Raw genomic sequence first — 20428 nt, 5'->3', positions numbered from 1 at the left:
ATGAGAGTGATGGTAATGCAATGCAGAAGTGTGTACATCCCGGACTTATCACAAGTCCCTCGCCTGGGCACGGCGCAAAGCGCCCCGCACGAACTTCCACAAAGTGCGACCTCCCTTCAGAGCATCCGCATCGGTCGCGGATTAAGGGGGGATTAGCGTAGCTAATCCTCCTCGGCAACCGCATTGGGTCTGATTTAGTTGGACTAAACTCCTCCTCGGAGTACGATTTGGACTAAGGAGGAGTAACTTTACTCCTTGCTAATCCTGGGAGTAAGGCCCTGTTTGGCACTGATATAAATATAGGTGATATAATCACCGGCTAATTCAATAAAAAATACAAAATTCAACATAAAGCCTCCAAATTTTTTTTGTAGGCAACCTGCAGTGCTGGTCTCTTCAACTGTGAACCCAGAATCAACTTATCCAGCCATCTTCAGCACCATAATATCATTATATCACTTCATATTGGTTAAAAGTGATGTAATGGTATTATGGTGCTGAAGATGGCTGAATCAGTTGAATCCAATTTCAAAGTTGAAAAGACCAGCAATGTAGGTTGCCTACAAAAAAAATTTGGAGGCTTTATGTTGAATTTTGTATCTTTTATTGAATTAATCAGCGATTATATCACCTATGATTATATTGGTGCCAAACGGGGCCTAAGGCTTGCATGCATATTCCCATGCATGCGGGCACTGCTCCCCACTCAAATTTATGCACCAAACACAGCTGACATAAGCTGCAGGTGCATACACCATACTTACACAGCAATTAAGCCCACACCAATGCGGTTGACCACCCAGATTAGCGCTAATCCCGGAGTAAGCTAATCCACTAATCCTCAATTTACACCCGCACCGATGCGGATGCTCTCAGGGAGGGACTTTTAAACACAAGTATCCCGTGCTGAGCTATTCCTGAGAAATACAAAGAAGCTATCAGATCATCCAAAGGTCAAGGTAGGAAACACTCTTGGTTTTTTTTTTCAGTATTGACTTAAGAATGGCAGGTCTCTTGAGTGCATAGGCTTAGGAGTCCCACAGGGTATTGATTTATGACATCTAACCTTATTTTCATGGGTTTAGGCTTTGAATTATCTCTTAGCTATGTAGTCGTGTCTTTTTTCTTGCTACACAGCAGGCGGGGTTTACTGTCCTGATTACAAATACACAACGGGCCCATGGAATGATTGGTGACTCACCCAGATTGTTGCTGCAACCCTGTGACTTGAGATGATTACACCTTGTGTTGCAGTCAAAGTAGTCAGGTCTTGTGCAACAGGGATGCAACCCGGCACAGTCACACAACTGGGGAAGCTTGTCCTGGGTGTGCACTTCTGAAAATATGGCCTGGGGCTCATCCAATGGCATTGGGTGCAGGAACTTGATCTGGTCAGATTGGATTGGTCATGTTAACCAGTCATAGGGTCAAAATGTGTCCAGAAACTAACTTGCAACAAACTTGCCAGATCATTTTTGAGGCACAGGTTTTTGGATGGACCAACCAAGAAATCCAATTTATTTTTCTTGGGTCAGGCACAGTTACAGAAAAATACACTGCCAAATATATTTTTATTTCTTGGGTGTGGGAGAAGTACATGGATGGGGTCTTGGGGACATCTTCAGAGCTGGAGATATATATGAGATTGCACAGAAAAATGCTGTGGGACAGGGAAAAAAGCATCTTACTATCTTGGCATTCATAGCATGGGGGAGGGTGGTTGTGAGGTGAGTGGGGAGGCATGATAATTTATATCATTTCACCAAAGCCAATCTTTGCTGCTGGAGAGTAAGGTCAACAGCAGTCTGAGTGAGGAGACAAGGGGAGAGGTTCTGTTCAGAGAAGATAAAATATTTGGTGGGAAGGCTGAGCCAAACAGCAAGGGTGGATCACAAACTAACCAGGGAAGATTTTGACACACTCTCCATGAGAGAGTGCCATACTGTACCCTTTTTACGTAACTGTGATAAATGCCTTTGGTGAAAGTAGTGTAAGAAGTAACAAAAAATGCTGGAACTCATCCACAACTGATCTGAAACTGATCCTGGATTCATCCATAAATCATCCAGAACTCATGCAGCAGTCAGCTGGAACTCAACTTGAACACAGATGAAACTACTAAGATACAATTGCCACAATCAAATCAAATTCAATTTGAACTGTTTGTTGATTTAGATGACTTCTTGGGATTCAATTTATATTATTTACATGCTCATGAAGGTGTTCATTGTTTTCACTTGACTAATTTCACCCTCATGTGTGCACATACAATGTTGTTACAAATTTCAGGTTGGGCCTCCTGCAGATCAACAACATGCAAACCCATGTTAGAATGATGTGAAATGCCCATCTGAATTGGCATATTTCCCTAAAAAAGGCAGGTATCATCTAGAATTGGGCCAAAAAAGGATGAAAATAGGGTGAAAATATGAGTCAAGTCAAGCTTGGAGGTGTGTGGTACCATATTTCAGCTAGAAATCCTGGCTTCTTAACACTTACTAGAGGCCAAAGCGGCTACGCCACCGCAGGCTGTAAGCCCCCCACCCCCCTCAACTTGCATGGGCCACTTCAATCTCAATGGCAGCTCTTTTTTCCCAACATTTAATCTTTGGCTGCCAGTGGAGATGGGGTGTTTGGTTGTTTGGGTGCAGAACTGGTTGATGGAGGGTAAGCATGTGATGGCTTGCAAGGCGTTCAAGGTGACCTTGGTGGGCACAGGCCCCAATTTTGGTCTTCCCCAGCCAGCAATCCACAAGCCAAACATTAATTTGTTTGGCAGGCAGTACAACGACATGTGCGAGGATCTGAAGGGGAAGGATGAGAAGCTGTGGTTTGGGTTCTCTCTTTATCTGGGCGGCCCTTGGGAGAGAGCTTCTATGCAATGTTTGTGGGGGTGGGCAAAAGACACACGGTATGGAGCTTCGCTTGGTGCTAGGCCGGCGGCAGCGCTGGGAGGGGAAAAGGTGTCGGGGTGACTGCCCTCACGGATTGGTCCAGAAAGAGTTGTACGGATTTGAATTGATAGCTGTGGAAGTGGTTTTGAGTGGTTTTGCCGGGGTTCAGATCCTTGGTGGCGGTTTGGTTTGTTGGGAAAGGATTCTTGATGGGAGGGGGTGGACTCTTGGAAGGGACTCTTGATGATGATTTGGAAAAAGTGATGGCCTTATTTCTTGGATCAGAAGCCTCTCCCATCCTCCAAGTTTGGCGAACTTGGACTCAGGGAGGCGACCTGTCACATACATTTCATCATCTCCTTGCGCGCCATGCGCGCACACAACACAACAGACAACAGGGAGAAAAGAAAAGAAAACAAAAACACAAGACAAAAAGGAGAAAACAAAGAGATGAGGCAGACACATACACAAAACAATCAACCACCAATGGAAAGAGAAGAAAGGGAGAAGAATAATCAAAACCACAGACAAAACAAAAGACAAACCCACAGCACATGCTGTGTTGGGACCAAGAATTTGAAGGGAGTGGACCAGAGGGGGAAATGAAACTGGGGAAGAGGATGAGAAGGATAATTGGGAGGAATAAAATGAGAGCTTGAGGTCTTGATGATTGAAATCTTGAGGCGTGGATTCTTGAATCTTGAAGCTTGAGGTTCTTGATCACATCTTGAGAGTCTTGAAGATGAAACTTTGAGGATCTTGAGGAATGAGTGAGGATCTTGGGTCTTGAGGCGTGAAGTCTTGAATCTTGAAAATATTGAAGGGTGAGAATGAATCTGATACTTGCTGATCTTGCTGGCAGCAGCGGCAAGAATGCTTCTGACTAGCGGTCAACCAAATGGGCCACCACAACGGCCAACGGGATTATCAGGATGCTGGACCGGAACCGGAAGCTGAAGGTGGCGCGGTGCGGAACGTGGCAGGCCAGTGTGGTGGGTTTCTTAAGCTTTGCACAGCCATTGAAGCCGCCGTTGACCTCAGGCTAAATGGTGAGCTGGCCGCGATCCTTGAGCACCTGATGCAACACTACCCCCACCAGCTCATCCACACCGGTCAGTGGCTCACACGCAGACACTTGCCCCTGGCCTTACCTCACGACGTGCTCTCTTTCTCTCTCTGGTGACTAAATAAATTTAACATATAACAATGTAAATAACTGTTGATGCCTAAAACCTTGAGTTGTATTTCTCCCTCTCACCCGCCACATCACCCTGTCCTACTCCAAATGTGGAGTTTGTCCACCCCACCCTACAACAATAACTATGGCCCCGTTTGGCTGCCGCGTTATACGTCATAAATGGTTGAATTTATGACGCGGCGAACCAAAGTTCGCCCCCCGTTGCCACCAAAACTTTGAAACCCCCGGGGGTTGTGCGTCGTAAATTCGACCACTTGTGATGTATAACGCGGCAGCCGAACAGGGCCTATATAAATAAATACATATAAATCATATTACCTATGTATACACGTGAGCTCCCACGGGGATCTAATAAACCACCCCACTCCTACAAGTAGCATCCTGTTCCCAAACACCTCAGCATGGACAGTCCTACCAAGGAGAACATCTCCTTGTACAACTACAACCAGATAGCAGAAGTTTTACACTGTTCTTCATCTGGGAAGATGGAGAGCAGATGAGGATTAACAGCGGCGATGAGTTCAGAGGGTAATGGGCCGGGCGGGCAGAGACGTACAGGGCCTGGAGTACCTTGGTCATCACGTCGAGTAGAATGAAGCTGCCGGTCCGGCCGGCGCAGTCAGAGCAATGGAAAATAACCTGAACGGCACCGGTTCCAACGGCAGGTTGTACGCCCTTGGGCTGTCTCAGATCCAAGTGAGATATGCGGAAGCCGTTGATGGCTTGGATGTTCAGGCGCTGAATCTGGTGGTATGCCCGTTGCGTCTTGGAGAGCAGCTCAAGCACAATAGTCTTCAAAATTATAAAAAAGACATCTAAGCATTTGGAGCATATTGGAAGGCTTTGATCTCAGGTTTGAAGACAGTGATACTGGCCATCAAGAATGCTGCCTCCTCTTGATCAAAAGAAGAAGCAATAATTGGATTGCCTGCTTCAGCAAAGACACGATCTAAGGGGGTAACCCGCAGCTGGAATTGACCCAAGGCGGCTTGGTAGTGAGTTACGCACTGTATACATCCTCTATGCCCCTTTGCTGCGGCTTGCTTCAGAACTCGGAAAAATTGCAGGCCCGTTTGAAATACTTGATCACATTGTTGCAACCAATGTTGTGACGAGATAATGTAGGCTCTCGCACCTCTGTGGGCAGGACATGTCCCGGTCCTTCCAATAGCGGACCACCAGTATCAGGGAAGGTTGCCATAGCGCATCAGGGAGGGGAGACTCAAGTTGACCAGAAAGATTAGGCTGACGCCCAGGTTTATGAGTGTCAGCTAAGAAGAAAAATGTATCAGCTCTTTCCAAATGGCCCATCAGACATAGCTGAAACAAAGCAGCATGATGCTCTTGCAGTATTGGGGGCGCTGGGCGTGCGGTTGCTAGTAGTCAGGGTGATACAAGCATACATCTTGATCCACGAGGCAGACATTGTGGTCAAGAAGCAGTAGGGACTGTTGGCAAATCCTGGACAAACCAAGTTGGTTGGAATTGGATACCTGTCAAGCTTGGAGTGATGGGAAACCCTGCATTGTGTGGAGGGTGGAAGGCGGGCGGTGACGGTAGGCAAAACTGTGTTGGTTGCGGTGATTGCTGAGCAGTGCATAGTGTGGATGGCGACGGTGGCGGTGGCATAGGACAACGGTCGGAGCGGTGGCGACGTGCGGGATATTGTTGAGCGGCAAGCGTTGAGAGAGTTTTGACTGTGCGTATTTAAGAGGGGGGGGGGGGGTGGCAGTGGTTTGTCCCCCCAGGGGCTCCAGTTGCATCCTACCCCCTCCCTGGGAGCCCACCAATCACTTGATTAGGGCCTTCCTGGACTACTCCAACAACCGGCCCACTTTTGCTTGTTGCTGCGGCACAGCTGGAGGGTCATCCATAGGGCCTTTGGGCCTTTGGGGATTTCAATGTGTACTGTGAGATTTTTAGGCTGGTTTTGCCATTTTGTGATAAAAAAACACCCCAAAACTTAGATACAGAGGTCTAGGATTTAAGAAAGTGGGATAAGCTTGTGAGTTTTTTTGTGTTTGTTTGTTTTCCAATAGCGGGGTTCATGTTGCAAAAAAAGCAATGCTGATTTTGTCTGCTCATACACCTGTGAGTAAGGTTTATACATGGCAGATTGCTCCCAAAGGGGAGCTGCCCAGCCAAACCTTTTTGCTTTCTCAGGATTTTAAAAAGCTGCATCTGCTGGTTTTGGTTGCTGATTTTTGAAATCAGCCTTACATGAACCCCCCTAATGTCTCCATGCACATGCTTGTGACCTGTTTTCCACTTTGCCAATGTCACCTTTGTGTATGCGCGTAAACTGGGGTGAAAGGTCACCAGAGGGGCCTTTCAAAGCTCCATGACAAGTAAAAACTGGTAAGAAAGCCATTAAATCACCAGCTAGTCACATTGATGTTGTGTGAAACCCCTTGCACCTGGAGAAATCAACGGTGTTGCACGTCCCCAGTTACATATGAAGCCCCCAAACTCCAGGAATCTGGGGAACCCCAGTCACTTTCAACACACATGCCACATTGCACCACCAAACTGGGACTTCAGGAACCTGTTTCAATCCAATCCCTTGGCTTTAAACCAAGAATAATTTTGCTGTTATCTTAAAAAGCATTGCTAACTCCTAACACCCTAAGAATCAATCAAGGTATTGGATTTTTTTTTGCTTCTGACTCAACATAGTCACTGGTTGTTTCAGGCAAGATTATATCAGGTATCCTGGAGAGTAGATCTGTAGATATGATGGACGGCTTTCACCTGCCGTGGCACCCCAGGCCCCCAAGCCCCCACTTAAGAAATAGGGGGCTGTTAAATTTGATAATCTATTGCCAAGGACCAAAATCTGGACTGAGAGAAAACAAGGTCAGAGATGAAGTAGGAGGAAACAAGCAAGTGAGAAATAAAGAAAAGAAATGTACCACCAAGTTGATGAAGAAAAGAGAAGACAGCCAAGAAAAAATAATAAGAGGTGTAAGACTCAAAAGTGGTTGTGAAACCCTTTTGCTGAATGGTGAAGGGTATGATGGAGGTGCGAAACTCTGCCCTTCTGCTATCAGATAACAAGAACCACCAAGGTAAGCTTGGCAAGTTTTAATCAATTGATAGGTCTGGTCTAGTTCCAGATGAAGTTGTCCAATGACAGGTATGGTGTTGCAAGCCCGTCTGGGAACTCACCAAAGTTTGGCCAAAAAAGGGCCAAGCGCGCATGGCAAACCCTAAAGCCCGCTTGGCCAATCCTCAAGCCCGCCTGGCACACTCATAACCCCCGCTTGGCATAATGCAAAGTGGGCGGGGTTTGGCACAAAGCCCCGCTGGGCCTATTTAAAGCAAGAGTGCCACGCACGCCAAACGTTGTGCTGGCCATCAAGGAGAGAAGTTTCCCTCCTCGATGGTTGGTCTACAAACTGGTCATTGAGAAGGGAAGACTCCCTTCTTGATGATCGATACAAGTACTTCCCACCGCGAAGGGAGTCTTTCCTCCCCAATGACCAGCCTGCAGACCGGCCATCGAGAAGGAAAAGCTCCCTTGTCAATGCCCAATGTGTGATGTCAAGAATGGAGAACGTCTCCCTCCTCAAGGGCACTTTGTTCTTGCCTTTCAAGGCAGAGACAAGGGCCGGCGTCTGTTGCATGCCAAGTCACAGATCCCATCGGCCCAGAGCTTGATCTTGGCCAAGCGGGACTTGGCTGTGTGCCAAGCTCTGCCCCCCGCGCAACCTGCCCAATCAAGCCCGCTGGGCACATACCCAACCCCAGGAGGCACTCGGCCAAGCGGGAGTTGGGTATGTGCCCAGACGCGCTTGCAACACTATATGTGAGAGTTGAGAGTTTATTATGAGTGAAAAGGGTGAAAGTTGGCTTGATGGTTCCAGTGGGGATTGAACACAGGTCCTCAAGGGGGTGATATGTAAAGCTGAGAAGAGTGCCTATGCTGAGGAGGGTATATGTCTCAGTTGGGAGTTGAACCAGGAACCAGGTAACTTGTGACAGGCACGTGATATGTGAACCAAGAGATATGAGAGTGAGCTCAGTGGCTATTTGCAATGTAAGGTATGTTATGAGGTGCTATAAGGGTTGTTATAATGATAATGGTAAAGCTATGGATGGTATGTAAATAACTGGTGAGTACTGATCTGAGGGAAAAACAACTGGGGGGAGAGAGCCCCTTAAATAGATAAATGTGAGGGATTTTAGCTACAAGGTGGACCCTGGATGAGTGATTTTAGCTTGTGGGCTGCGCACAGGTGGTGTCAGAAGATACTAAATACAGGCAATAAGTGGGGTAAGAAATGAAAGCTGATGTCATACTAATGCAAGGAGTGCATAAACAAAGCGGGGACATGTCAAATACAGGTGTACCTCATGCAAGGGGTGCATGAAGATGGCCGGTCTTTCCCGGTCATTGAGAGGGGTTTTGTCCTCTTGCTCAATGGCTGGTTCATCCCGGTCATTGAGATGGGTGTGTCCTCTCAATGGCCATTCTGTGCCAGTCATCGAGAGGGGTGTGTCCTCTCAACGGCCGGTCTGTGCTGGTCATTGAGAGGGGTTTTGTCCTCTCAATGACTGGTTGGTCCAGGTCATTGAGAGGGTTTGTGTCCTCTTGATGACCGGTTGGTCCCGGTCATTGAGAGTGCTGTGTCTTTGCTCTTGATGACCGGTCTGTGCAGAGGGATATGTACTGCCCTCAGTGGGGGGCGCAGACCAGCCATTGATAGGAGGAGTGCCCGGGTTTTCACTCCATACCAGCCTGGAGTGCAGGGTTGTGCACTCCAAATGGGGGCTGGTTTTGGAGTGAACCATCCTGCACTCCAAAAATTTTGGAGTGGTCAGGAGTGCACACCTTTTTTGGTGTGCATCTGGGAATTTATTGGTGTGCCTGAAGCCTGCCCCTTGACTTTTCACTTTTTTTGTCCACCACAACGGAGAAAATGAAACTATCAGAGACAGAAAAAATAAAATATGGAGATATCAGCCAAAGGGAGAAAAAAGCGTGAGTTTGTTCAAGTCTCACCAAATTGAAACAGTGAGCCGTTTGTAGTTCAGAGAAGTAGCTCTTGATCAAATTTGAGAATAGTTGACAAAGTCAATAGTGAAGGGAAGGATAGTTCAACAAAGTTAATAGGAAAGGGAAGGGGAGCGGAAGAGTGAGATTTAGGAAGATGGAGTGGGAGCAGCAGAGGAGTTGAGGAACAAAGATGGATTCAAATAAGCAAAGGGGTTTCAATGAGCAGAGCACATAGATTCTCAGTAAACAGGGAAGAAACCCCTGGCTAGCAGTAGCAGCCCCTTTTGCAGGGCTTTCAATAGCAAAACTCAACAGGGGCGGGTTCCTGGGTATGCAACCATTTCCTGAATAAATTTAAGGACCCGTACCCATACCCGGACATGCTAGTAGGTGCCAAAGGTGTATTATCAGGTACTTTCCAACAGGTGGTGGGTACCCAATTGCTGTCTTTAAGGTAAGATTGAAAAGCTTTAATCATGTGATAAGATTGGTTGGTTTAGATTCAGAATGAGTTGCTCAATTGATATGTGTGATGTATACAATGTTAATGATGATGATTTCAAGAGGGGGAATTTAACTGAGTTTGGGTCAGATATTTTTATCAACTTCAAGAGTGGGAATGGAAGCTGTCAAGATTCGGGCTTAGATCCTGGGCAAAGGAAGGGCAAGGAACTGATCCCTAACCATGCAAGGGAGATTGGGGAGTCCGTGCAAGTCACAGGCCCATGCATATGCATGTGGCTCCTAGGCACTTGGTTCAAGAAATTTTCTGAAACTCTGTTCTTCCTCTTACACAGCCATGTCCAAAAACAACACAGTACTAAAGAGACCCAAACAAACCAAAACACCTCACATGTAAGTCTTTTCCGGGTTTGTCATAATACCTATAGCTAGCAGAGCAGAAATAAAATGAGAAACTGATCTCTGAAACAGTCTGACTCCACCCAAAGCCAATCCAGACCCAATCAGTCCTAGCCTCAGCAATAGGATCTCCAACCCACAAGAGCTGTAGGCGTATAGCTAGGGAATAACAATTTGAACCCAGGTACGGTTGGCACCCAGGTGCCGGGTAGGTTTTTTTCCCAAAGCAGGGACCAAGTACCGCACACAGCACCGCCTGGCGGGTACCAGCGGTACTTGGGGCGGGTACCGGCGGTACTTTGTGCCTTTTTTCACATACTTGGCGTACAGGACTGGGGACACCAATTCCCCAAAGTCCAGCTTGCCAAGAGGTATGTCTCTTGGCGAGCTGGTCAAGTCCAGCTTGCCAAGAGGTATGTCTCTTGGCGAGCTGGTCAAGTCCAGCTTGCCAAGAGGTATGTCTCTTGGCGAGCTGGTCAAGTCCAGCTTGCCTAGATGAATACACACCTCTTGGCGGACTGGGCTTTGACCAGCTCACCAGGAAGAACAGCCTCAGCGAGCTGGTATAAAAATTCAGCTTGCCAGGAGGTGTGTATTCCTCTTGGCGAGCTGGACTTTGACCAGCTCTCCAAGAGACACACCCCTTGGAGAGATGGATTTCTCGCTGAGAGGTGTAGATTTCTCTTGCCGAGCTGGTCAAAGTCCAGCTCGCCGGGAGGGATGCATTCCTCTCGGCGAGCTGGTACAAATCCATCTCGCGGAGAGGTGTGAATTTCTCTCGGCGAGATGGTCAAAGTCCGGCTCGCGGGGTGCAATGTATTAGGCACGGGCTCCAGCCCCTGCCGCATTGGGAGGCACTTGAGCAGTTACCTCAAGCGGTACCCGGGTACCCACCCACTTTTCACAAAAAAACAGGCACCCGGCATCGCCCGGCGGGTGCCGGCGGTACCCGCCAGGCGGTGCCGGGTACCTAGCAACGGGTCCAAATCGTTATTCCCTACGTATGGCGGAACTGATTGTTGATCATGTTTTATGACAGACAACAGAAGTTCCAGCTGTCATGCAACTTTTATGGGTGGGTGATAAGCAACAAGCCCAAACAAGAAACTGTAAGAGTCAATTAATCTATTAGCTCCCACATAGGGATTCCAGACACTGACATAGTTCAGTATAGCACTACATTCCAGTGTTCCTAGCTGCATTGCATTCATTTTTACTTTTCTCTCCTTTTATCTATACCAGAGTCATCCAAATATACACTCTTACTTTAGGTAATAATTTTTCTCTATTTTTCTCTATGTCTCTGAGTGTTGAAGCTGCAATGAAAGGTGGAGAGGATGTGAGAAAAAGGCCTTGAGGAAAAAATCTCAGAGAAGAAGAACAAGGACAAGGAAGCCCTCAAAGAGGGCTAAAGCTGCTAGCTTAAAGAGGGCTAAAGCTGCTAGCTTGTGCGGTGGAAAAAGGCACACGCACTACAAGAGACTGGATGTTGGTCTCAGGGAACAGGCGCAGAGAACTGATGGTGTTTTGATTATCCAGATGAGCAGACTTTGTAGCCATTACAACTGAGAGACAAGTTGTGGGCAGAAGGTGAACAAGCATACTCATCTGGATGGAAAAAAAGAGTGACAGATGTGGGAAAGGGAGAGAAATGGACCCTGGGCAGTTGCAGTTTCAACATTTTCTTGTGATTCAATCATGCTCTTAATTGTGTGAAATCTTTGGTTTGAATCAGGTGGGGAATGAAAATTGTGGCAGAAAAGGATTAGGACCAAGGACAGGGTACTGGCAGGCACTTTTTATGATGACAATGGGAAAATGGGTTAGCATTTTCTTGCACTTGTAAGGGTGGATATTAATATGAAACTGTAGGTAGTATATAATTGGGTGTCATGTGGAGTGGTATGGTGTGAGGGGGAAAATTCCACAGTGAAAAAATGTCTGGCAAGATGAATCCTTTCATACCTGTGGATGAGGTATTTTAGCTCAAGTGGAATAGGCTTTGGTGGTCTAATAGCTAAAAGCAACGGTGAAACCGCTGCGCTGCGCTGACATCAGCGGCACTTTCAGCGCAGCGCAGCGGTCTAGCGCTGATCCTCCAGCCCAATCAGCGTTAGCGCAGCGGTTAGAGCGCTGCGCTAACGCTGAATTCAGCGGTTTGCCGCGGATGCCTGCTGGTGATCAGCGCTAGCGCAGCGCCGCTGAAAAGCGCTAACGCTGAAAATCAGCGCAGCGCAGCGGAATGACTGCTGACCGCTTTTTCCGCGGCAGCGCGCTGATTTAGTTGCGCCCCGCTGGCACCGCTGACTGCCGCCGCAGCGGCAGCGGCGGAGCCAGCAAAGCTTTTTGATCGGAGGATATATACAACATAGATATATACCCAGCTTGGCTTCCAACTGATCAACCTCGCCTTACACCCCCACGTTTGACCTCACCGGAAGTTGATTGCCATCGCTGAAAAGAGTGAAGGAAAAGAAATACCTGACAAGTACGATGCCCCCTGCACCCCTCCCAACACAACCTGTGATTCAACCAACGTTCCCCAATCCACCCGCCGCGAATCCAGCCACATTCGCACCCCTAGCACTCAACCTGGATTTGTACCAACTCTAACCAAACCTTGTCGGGCTGCTGTTCCAAACTCTGATGCATCGGGAACGCCCAGGGCCAAATCAAAGCCCAAACAGGTTTCAGAATCAGTTGACATTGATGGACCAACAAACTCAAGCAATGAACGTGGACGAGTGAAGCAAACCTCCCGTCGCACTGGCCAGGTGATTGACGTTGACACGATCCAAGATTCAGATGAGGAAAACCGCCGTGCTCCCGCCTTTCCTTTTTGTGTTCCTGTTTTTTTCTGTTGAAGTGTCAATCTAGCACTGCTTAACACATTGTTGCTTACACATCCAATAACCATTGGGGCAACACCACACATCATCATAAGCATACATCTACTGTATTCAACTGCAACATAGCAATGTGTACTTGGCTCAATGGTTAGAGCATCACTCATGAATGCTGAGTATGTGAGTTCGACTCTCACAGTACACAAGGTTGTGGGTTCAACACCCACTTCACTTGGACCTTTCTTTTCACTTGTTCAATATTTTCATCGGTTTTTTTCTCCTGTTGTACCTAGATTAGCGGCTCATAACCGCTGATATTAGCGGTTCATAACCGCTGATATCAGCGGTTGTTGGATCTTGTTGCACACCAATCAGCGGTTTTAAACCGCTGCGCTGCCGCTGTTTTCAGCGGTTTTGCCGCTGAAATCAGCGTCAGCGCAGCGGTCAGGCGCTGATTGGCCGCTGATTTAGTGGCGCTGAAATCAATGTTTTTTTCCGGTGAGAATAATCAGCGGTTAGCACAGCGCTTTCCCCGCTGATTTTCAGCGCAGCGCAGCACACCCAAAAACCGCTGCGCTGACCGCTTCGCTGCGCTGTTCGCAGCGCAGTGGCTTCACCGTTGCTAAAAGGGTACATCCCTACAACATTGACAAGAGAAAAGCCTCAAAGGGACCTAGCTTAAAAAACAGGGCGCTACCTACAACCAAGGGTGGGCCACTATGTTACCCATAATTAAGAAAGTAAATGTAATCCACCAGAGAAAAATGGCTCCCTTTTTTCCAGTTATGTTATCCAGATAGTTTTTAAAAAAATGGGTTATGTTACACCATGGGAGTTTGCTTGGCACTTGCGTGCAAGTGCCATTGCACAATATTGTTTAAGAACCCTGTTAGATATATCCTGGAACTTGAGCCTCAATGTATGCTGAATTCATGATGAATTTATGTTCAACTTATGCTCAATTGAGCTGAAGGCACTTTGGAAAGGAGTTGAATTCAATTGAAAAACAGCCACAACTTGACTCTAGTTATTACTGGAACTATTTTAGAACAAATTTTCAACTACTTTGCAAAGCAATATCAAATACTTGGAAGAAAAAAGTTATTTACCACAGGAATCATATATTTCTAGAGCTTGACCCTATCATCTGTTGGCAGGTACTTGGCACCTGCAGACGGGTACCTGTGGAAGTACACAGGTATTGGCCGGGTGCGGGTGCAGGTGTCCAGTCTGGGTGCAAATTCAGGCAGGTACCTGCGCACAAATCACCATTCTGCACAGCTCTACTTGCCCCTACTCGCCATTTGCGGGTACTAGGTACCTGTGGAAATACGCAGGTAACCGTCAGCAGGTGCGGGTGTCTATTCTGGGTCAAAATTCAGGAAGGTACCTGCACCCGCTGTGGGTACCCGGGTGCAAAGTTCCAGCTCTATGTATTTCATTCTATCATGTGTTCATCATAAATCCCAAAAGCTTGAGATCTGTTAGTGGTACACAAAAAGATACACGTGTAAGTTTGTGAGACAAATTCTTTAGTTGCTGAATTGTTTCAAAAAATATCTGAAGTGCTGGAAAAAGTCCAGCCCAAAATGTAAAATTCATACATGTCACATGTGTGAAATGTCTCTCTCTCATTCCTAGACTCGCCTCCATCGGATGCTCCTCACACTTCCGACTCCTCTCACTCAACCAACCGATCAACTGATCTCAACCTTCAACCCATCAACCAACTCCATCTACTCACACCTTTCTCACATCTCTCACTCAAACACCTCTCACCCTCTTCACTCTTCCCTCTTCTCTTCTCTTCATTCTTTATCATTCTGCTCCACCGATTACTGTCTTTGTCTGCCTGGTAAGATTTGCCCTGAACAATCATAACAACAACCATCTAATACCTCAACTAACACTCTCTACTCAGTCCGCTCTATTGTCCTATCCTTTCTCAGTCCTCAGTCTCCTTACCTGTCCTTCACATGTCCCTGTCTGCTCAAGCGTTGGTTCCTTTCTTCATTGTTCTCAATTATGTTCTCTATTCTCAAGATTTTTCTAATTGTTTCTCTTCCAGTTGTGTCGGCTTCTTTTAGGCAATAAATCCTCAATCTCAAATTTATTACGGTTAAAAGCCTTCGACCGGCCGATTTATGTCAACGGAAGCCGCCGCAGGACAACAGCAGGTACCGTCGATCGTAGTAACTCAACCAACGACGATGGCAGGTTCATCGAACAACGATGGATTCCGACAGGCGATGCTGAAAACAGCACTCGAAACTATTCCTCAACTGTCGGAGGAGAACTATTCAATATGGAAGGACAAAATGACGGCGTTGCTAGAGCTGCGGGGAGTCCTAACCATCCTCGACAGTCAGGCTCCGGATGCTACACCTCTAGCCGACGACGTCAACGCGGAGCTCAAGCTCCTCTTCATATCCAAAATGGACAGCGTAACTCACAACAACATCGTCACGGCAGACAACCGAAGTTCAGCAAAAGCGCTCTGGAAAGCAATCAAAGAACGATTTGCGTCTGACGAATCCTCAAATCGAGCGAGGGTTTTCAACGAATTCCTCTATGTCAGATTCAAGGAAGATGCGCTAGAGGCCTTCGTGACAGACATCAAAGTGGCGATCAAGAAGCTCGTCGACGTCGGTATCGATCTTCCACAGGACATTCTCGCGTACCTCATCCTCTTCAAGTTACCGGACACGCTCCAGCTCCTGAAACGCCAGATCATGCACTCGGACAAAAGTTTGACTGTCCAATTCGTATGTAACCATCTGACTCAATTCAACAACGAGAATCGAGCCGAGGTACAGGAGCAATCATCCTCCACTCAATCAGCCCTGGTATTGACTAGAAATCAGAAGAGCCAGCGGAATAATGAACAGAAAGGACAGCAGGGCAACTCTGGAGCGAACACATCGAAACGCTGCACAACCGGTTATCACAATCCCAAACAGGATGCAAACCACTCAGCGGATTCGTGTTGGCACCTACACTCCGACAAAGCTCCGGAATGGTGGCGGGAAGCTCAGGCCAAGTATCTGGCCAACAAAAACGTCAACTATTACCTCTCTCTCGTTACACTCTGGACTGAGATCGGCAACCCCAAGTTCAAAATAGTGTTAGACAGCGGAGCATCGGCCCACATCTTCAACGATACCAAATTCTTCGACAAGCTAGAAATGGGCGATAGGGACGTTATCCGCACAGGCAAAGAGGGAGCCACTCTACCAATCAGAGGCGTTGGGACGGTGACTCTTCAATGGGGAAACTCAGTGGTCTCAATAGACGACTGCCTGTACGTACCCGACATAGTCATCAATCTCATCAGCGCCGGACTTCTACTCGAAAAAGGGTGTGAAATTGCGGCTAAGAAAGACAAGTTCCTGGTCTCAAAGGACGGACTAGAACGCTTCAAAGGGAAAGTCGAAAATCATCTCTTTGTGGTCGACAACCCTGACGTGGTAGGAGGGACTGTTCAACACGCTGCTCACTTCTCCGATCACTCGCTGGAATCTTCACTCAGGTCAATCCACGAAAAGTTTGGCCACGCCTCGCTGCAAAGACTAGAACAGTTCATTCCAGCATCAATCTCAAAAGCTGAGAAGGACGCCTTCGAGTGCAAAGCGTGCACCCTGTCAAAGATAACCAAGCAGTCGTTCAAACTCGAGTCAACACCAGCTTCAAAGGTCTTCGAGAGGATCCACCTGGACTTGATAGGTCCGATCACCCCTGAGTCAAAGATCAAATCCAAATTCATTCTGACTCTCGTTGACAATTACTCAGGCTACTTGGCGGGGTTTCCCTTGGCGAAGAAAGACGACACCACCGATGTCCTGATCAATGTGCTAGAAAGCGAAAACAAACGACGTGGCTATTTCCCCAACATGATTTGCTCCGATGGAGGAGGAGAATTCACGGGAAATAGGTTAGTCAGCTTTCTCGAAAGCAAACAAATCCAAAGGCTAATCTCGGAACCATATCACCCCGAACATAACGGCAGAGCGGAACGTGCGAATCGAACAATCGTAGAGTCAATGCGCGCCACGTTTCGTGCATCGGGTATCTCAAAAAACTTCTGGCACGAAGTCGTGAAGTCGTGCTGCTTGATGCTCAACCAGATCCCTCGGAAGGGACAAGTTGAATCGCCCTGGCAGCTCGTACACGGCAAGAATATGCCCTCAGGCTTCCTCAAACCTCTCGGAACGACTGCAGTAGTCCTAAACCTAAACAGATCAAAAGGGAGGAAATTCGAAGTGAAAGGTCAAGAAGGACAACTTGTAGGCTTCAACGTGCCCCTGCAGTCATACCGAATCATCACGCCAAGTGGAACAATCGTCGACTCCAAACACGTGCGCTTCCTGAAGATGCCGTATTTCGACAAAAAGTCTCCTGATTGGGATGAATTCTACCCGGAAAGATTCCTGGAGCACTCGGAACCAAGCAGGCCTGGTCCGGAGCCGAACGAACATTCGGAAGAAGCTGGCGAGGATTCTTCTTCACAGAGTCAGGAAGGGATCGATACTCAACACAACAACGATCATGACTCTACAGACTCAGAAACCGACGACAATATATCTCAAATGCTGAATCCGAGAACCCCAGAACAACCAAAACAAACGTCAGAAACTCCAGCCAGGTCTCTAAGAGACAGATCATCAATCAAGCCCCCAGAACGATACGGCTTCCACCATTACTTTGAGCCAAACACATTCGAGTCGGCAATAAGGTGTGCCGACGAAAAATTCTGGAAAACTGCAATCGAGAAGGAAGTTAACTCGATCGAAAATCATGAAGTATGGGACAACTACTATCAAGAACCTCCAAACCCACTGAACACGACTTGGGTATTCAGGATAAAAGACAACTGCCACGGCGATCCCCTTAAACACAAGGCGAGACTGTGTGTGCAGGGATTCCACCAAATAGAAGGCGTTGACCACGGGGAGACCTTTGCTCCGACGGGAAAGGTATCAACCCTCAGAATGATACTCTTATACGCCCTTCACCAAAATCTCTCAATTACCCAATTCGATGTCCAAGGCGCCTTCCTTCACGCACCTCTGACTGAAGATGTCTACATAAAGACGCCGAAGGGGGTTAATCGCGATGCCCCCTATCTCAAACTCAAAAAGGCTCTGTACGGATTGAAGCAAGCCCCCAAAAACTGGTACGAAACTCTGGCCTCTTGGCTCGAGTCAGTTGGCTTTCACGAATCAAATTGCGATCCATGCTTGTACTTGTGCGAGGACGGAGTCTCTCGCCTCTTTTTCCACGTGGACGACTTAATACTAGTAGGACCGGGGAACAACTTCAAGGAAAAGTTCGAAAAAAGGTTCTCTAATTCCTCTTGTCACGAGCCGAACACAATCCTAGGGATGAAGTTCGAAAGGATCGGCAACAAAATTCTCTTATCGCAACCAAAGCACATCGAACACGGCCTAGAGGAACTCGGACTCCTGAACTGCAGACCCTCAAGCACTCCACTCACTCCAAACCTGAAATTGAAGGAAGCTACTGATGAAGATCACGCCGCCTTCAAGAAAGAAAATATCAACTACCGATCTGCAATCGGCCTCATGAACTACATCGCGGGCTACACTCGGCCCGACATCAGCTTCGCTGTATCCAACCTGGCTCGACACTCAATCAAACCCGGCATGTCCCACTGGCATGAAGTGAAAAAGGTCTGGCAGTATCTGAATCACACTAGAGACCTGAAATTGACCCTTGAAATTCACAAGCCCGATCAATTACTCGAGATCTACAGCGACGCTTCCTGGGGAGACGACCCTGTCGACCGAACTTCCCAATCTGGGTATCTTTGCTTCTTATTCGGCGCGCTTGTTTCCTGGAACAGTTGCAGGCAACAAAATGTGACCTATTCCTCTACCGAAGCCGAACTCAACCCCCTCGTTGACTCATTCCACGAAGGAATGTGGCTGAAGGCTCTCCTCTCTGACATCTGGAATATTCAAGTCGACGCAGCAACTCACTACATCGACAACAAAGAACTTAATGAACGCCTCATGATGGACGATCGTGAGTTCAAAGAAAAATTCGCAAACTCCCACTACATCGACAACAAAGGTCTGGACGACAAGTTGAAGAAATTTGGATCCAATCCCAAGACTCGCCACATCGACTTGAAGACTAAAGGCATCCGACAAGAACTCAGACTCAAAAACATCAAGATCACCCTTATCCGAACTTTCGACATGCTCGCTGACGCCCTGACTAAAGCTGCACTCAAATCCTCTGTCTACAATCTCACTCAAACTATCGACCCTTCATTCAAACCTCCTCATGTTAAATCTTCCCAGCCACGGGGAGTGTAAAATTCATACATGTCACATGTGTGAAATGTCTCTCTCTCATTCCTAGACTCGCCTCCATCGGATGCTCCTCACACTTCCGACTCCTCTCACTCAACCAACCGATCAACTGATCTCAACCTTCAACCCATCAACCAACTCCATCTACTCACACCTTTCTCACATCTCTCACTCAAACACCTCTCACCCTCTTCACTCTTCCCTCTTCTCTTCTCTTCATTCTTTATCATTCTGCTCCACCGATTACTGTCTTTGTCTGCCTGGTAAGATTTGCCCTGAACAATCATAACAACAACCATCTAATACCTCAACTAACACTCTCTACTCAGTCCGCTCTATTGTCCTATCCTTTCTCAGTCCTCAGTCTCCTTACCTGTCCTTCACATGTCCCTGTCTGCTCAAGCGTTGGTTCCTTTCTTCATTGTTCTCAATTATGTTCTCTATTCTCAAGATTTTTCTAATTGTTTCTCTTCCAGTTGTGTCGGCTTCTTTTAGGCAATAAATCCTCAATCTCAAATTTATTACAAAAAACCTCATATCAATCAGGAGTTGTGTATGGGGTGGGTGAATTTTACAAAGTGTTTTTCACTAGGTGTAAGAGATTGAGGATCCCTTCACTTGGGTTGTTGGTAGTGGCACATGGGAGCAAGGCTAAAGCCTAATTTATAGCTCCAACAAATATATTACTAGCTTTGACAGAGAGAGTGGTTGTCTGGTGTTCTCTTGTTAGCAATATACCTACAAGCTTGGAAGCAGGATGGAGGAAAGAAAATAATCTTACCTAGCGTCAACAGAGAGAGTGGTCATCCGGTGTTCTCTGCCAAGCTAGATAGTGGAAACAGGAAACTATGTGTAGGGACGCGAGTGAAGGTGTGAAAGGTAACATAAAATCTTTGTGAAGTCCGTGCGGCGCAAGGGCTTTACACAAGGTACAAGGCCCTGGAAAAAAATTCTTTGTAAAAGTACACATTAAGGGGGGGTATGTGTAACTTTACAATGTGTTGGCTAGATTCCCACCTTGTAATGTAAAAGCAACCCTGTAAAATTATACCTGAAGTCTTCCATGTGGAGTTTTACTTGGTGTTTTTTACAAAGTGCAACCTTGTAAAAAAAGTACCTTGCAAAATTGCATATTTGCAGCAAAAACCTGAATTTTACAAGGCAAATTTTGAGGAAGCAGTACACCATGCAAAATGTATGTTGCAAAAATCAATAAAAATGACTGCCAGGTTCAAATTTACAAGGTGTTGGGGATTTTTGACAAGGTGGTTTTACTCCTTTTTCCTTTGGAA

The sequence above is a fragment of the Puccinia triticina genome, chromosome 8A (assembly GCF_026914185.1).
Source record: "Puccinia triticina chromosome 8A, complete sequence".
NCBI classification, from domain to species: Eukaryota; Fungi; Basidiomycota; class Pucciniomycetes; order Pucciniales; family Pucciniaceae; genus Puccinia; species Puccinia triticina.
The sequence above is the reverse complement of the archived record's forward strand: the minus strand, read 5'-3'. Positions refer to the sequence as shown.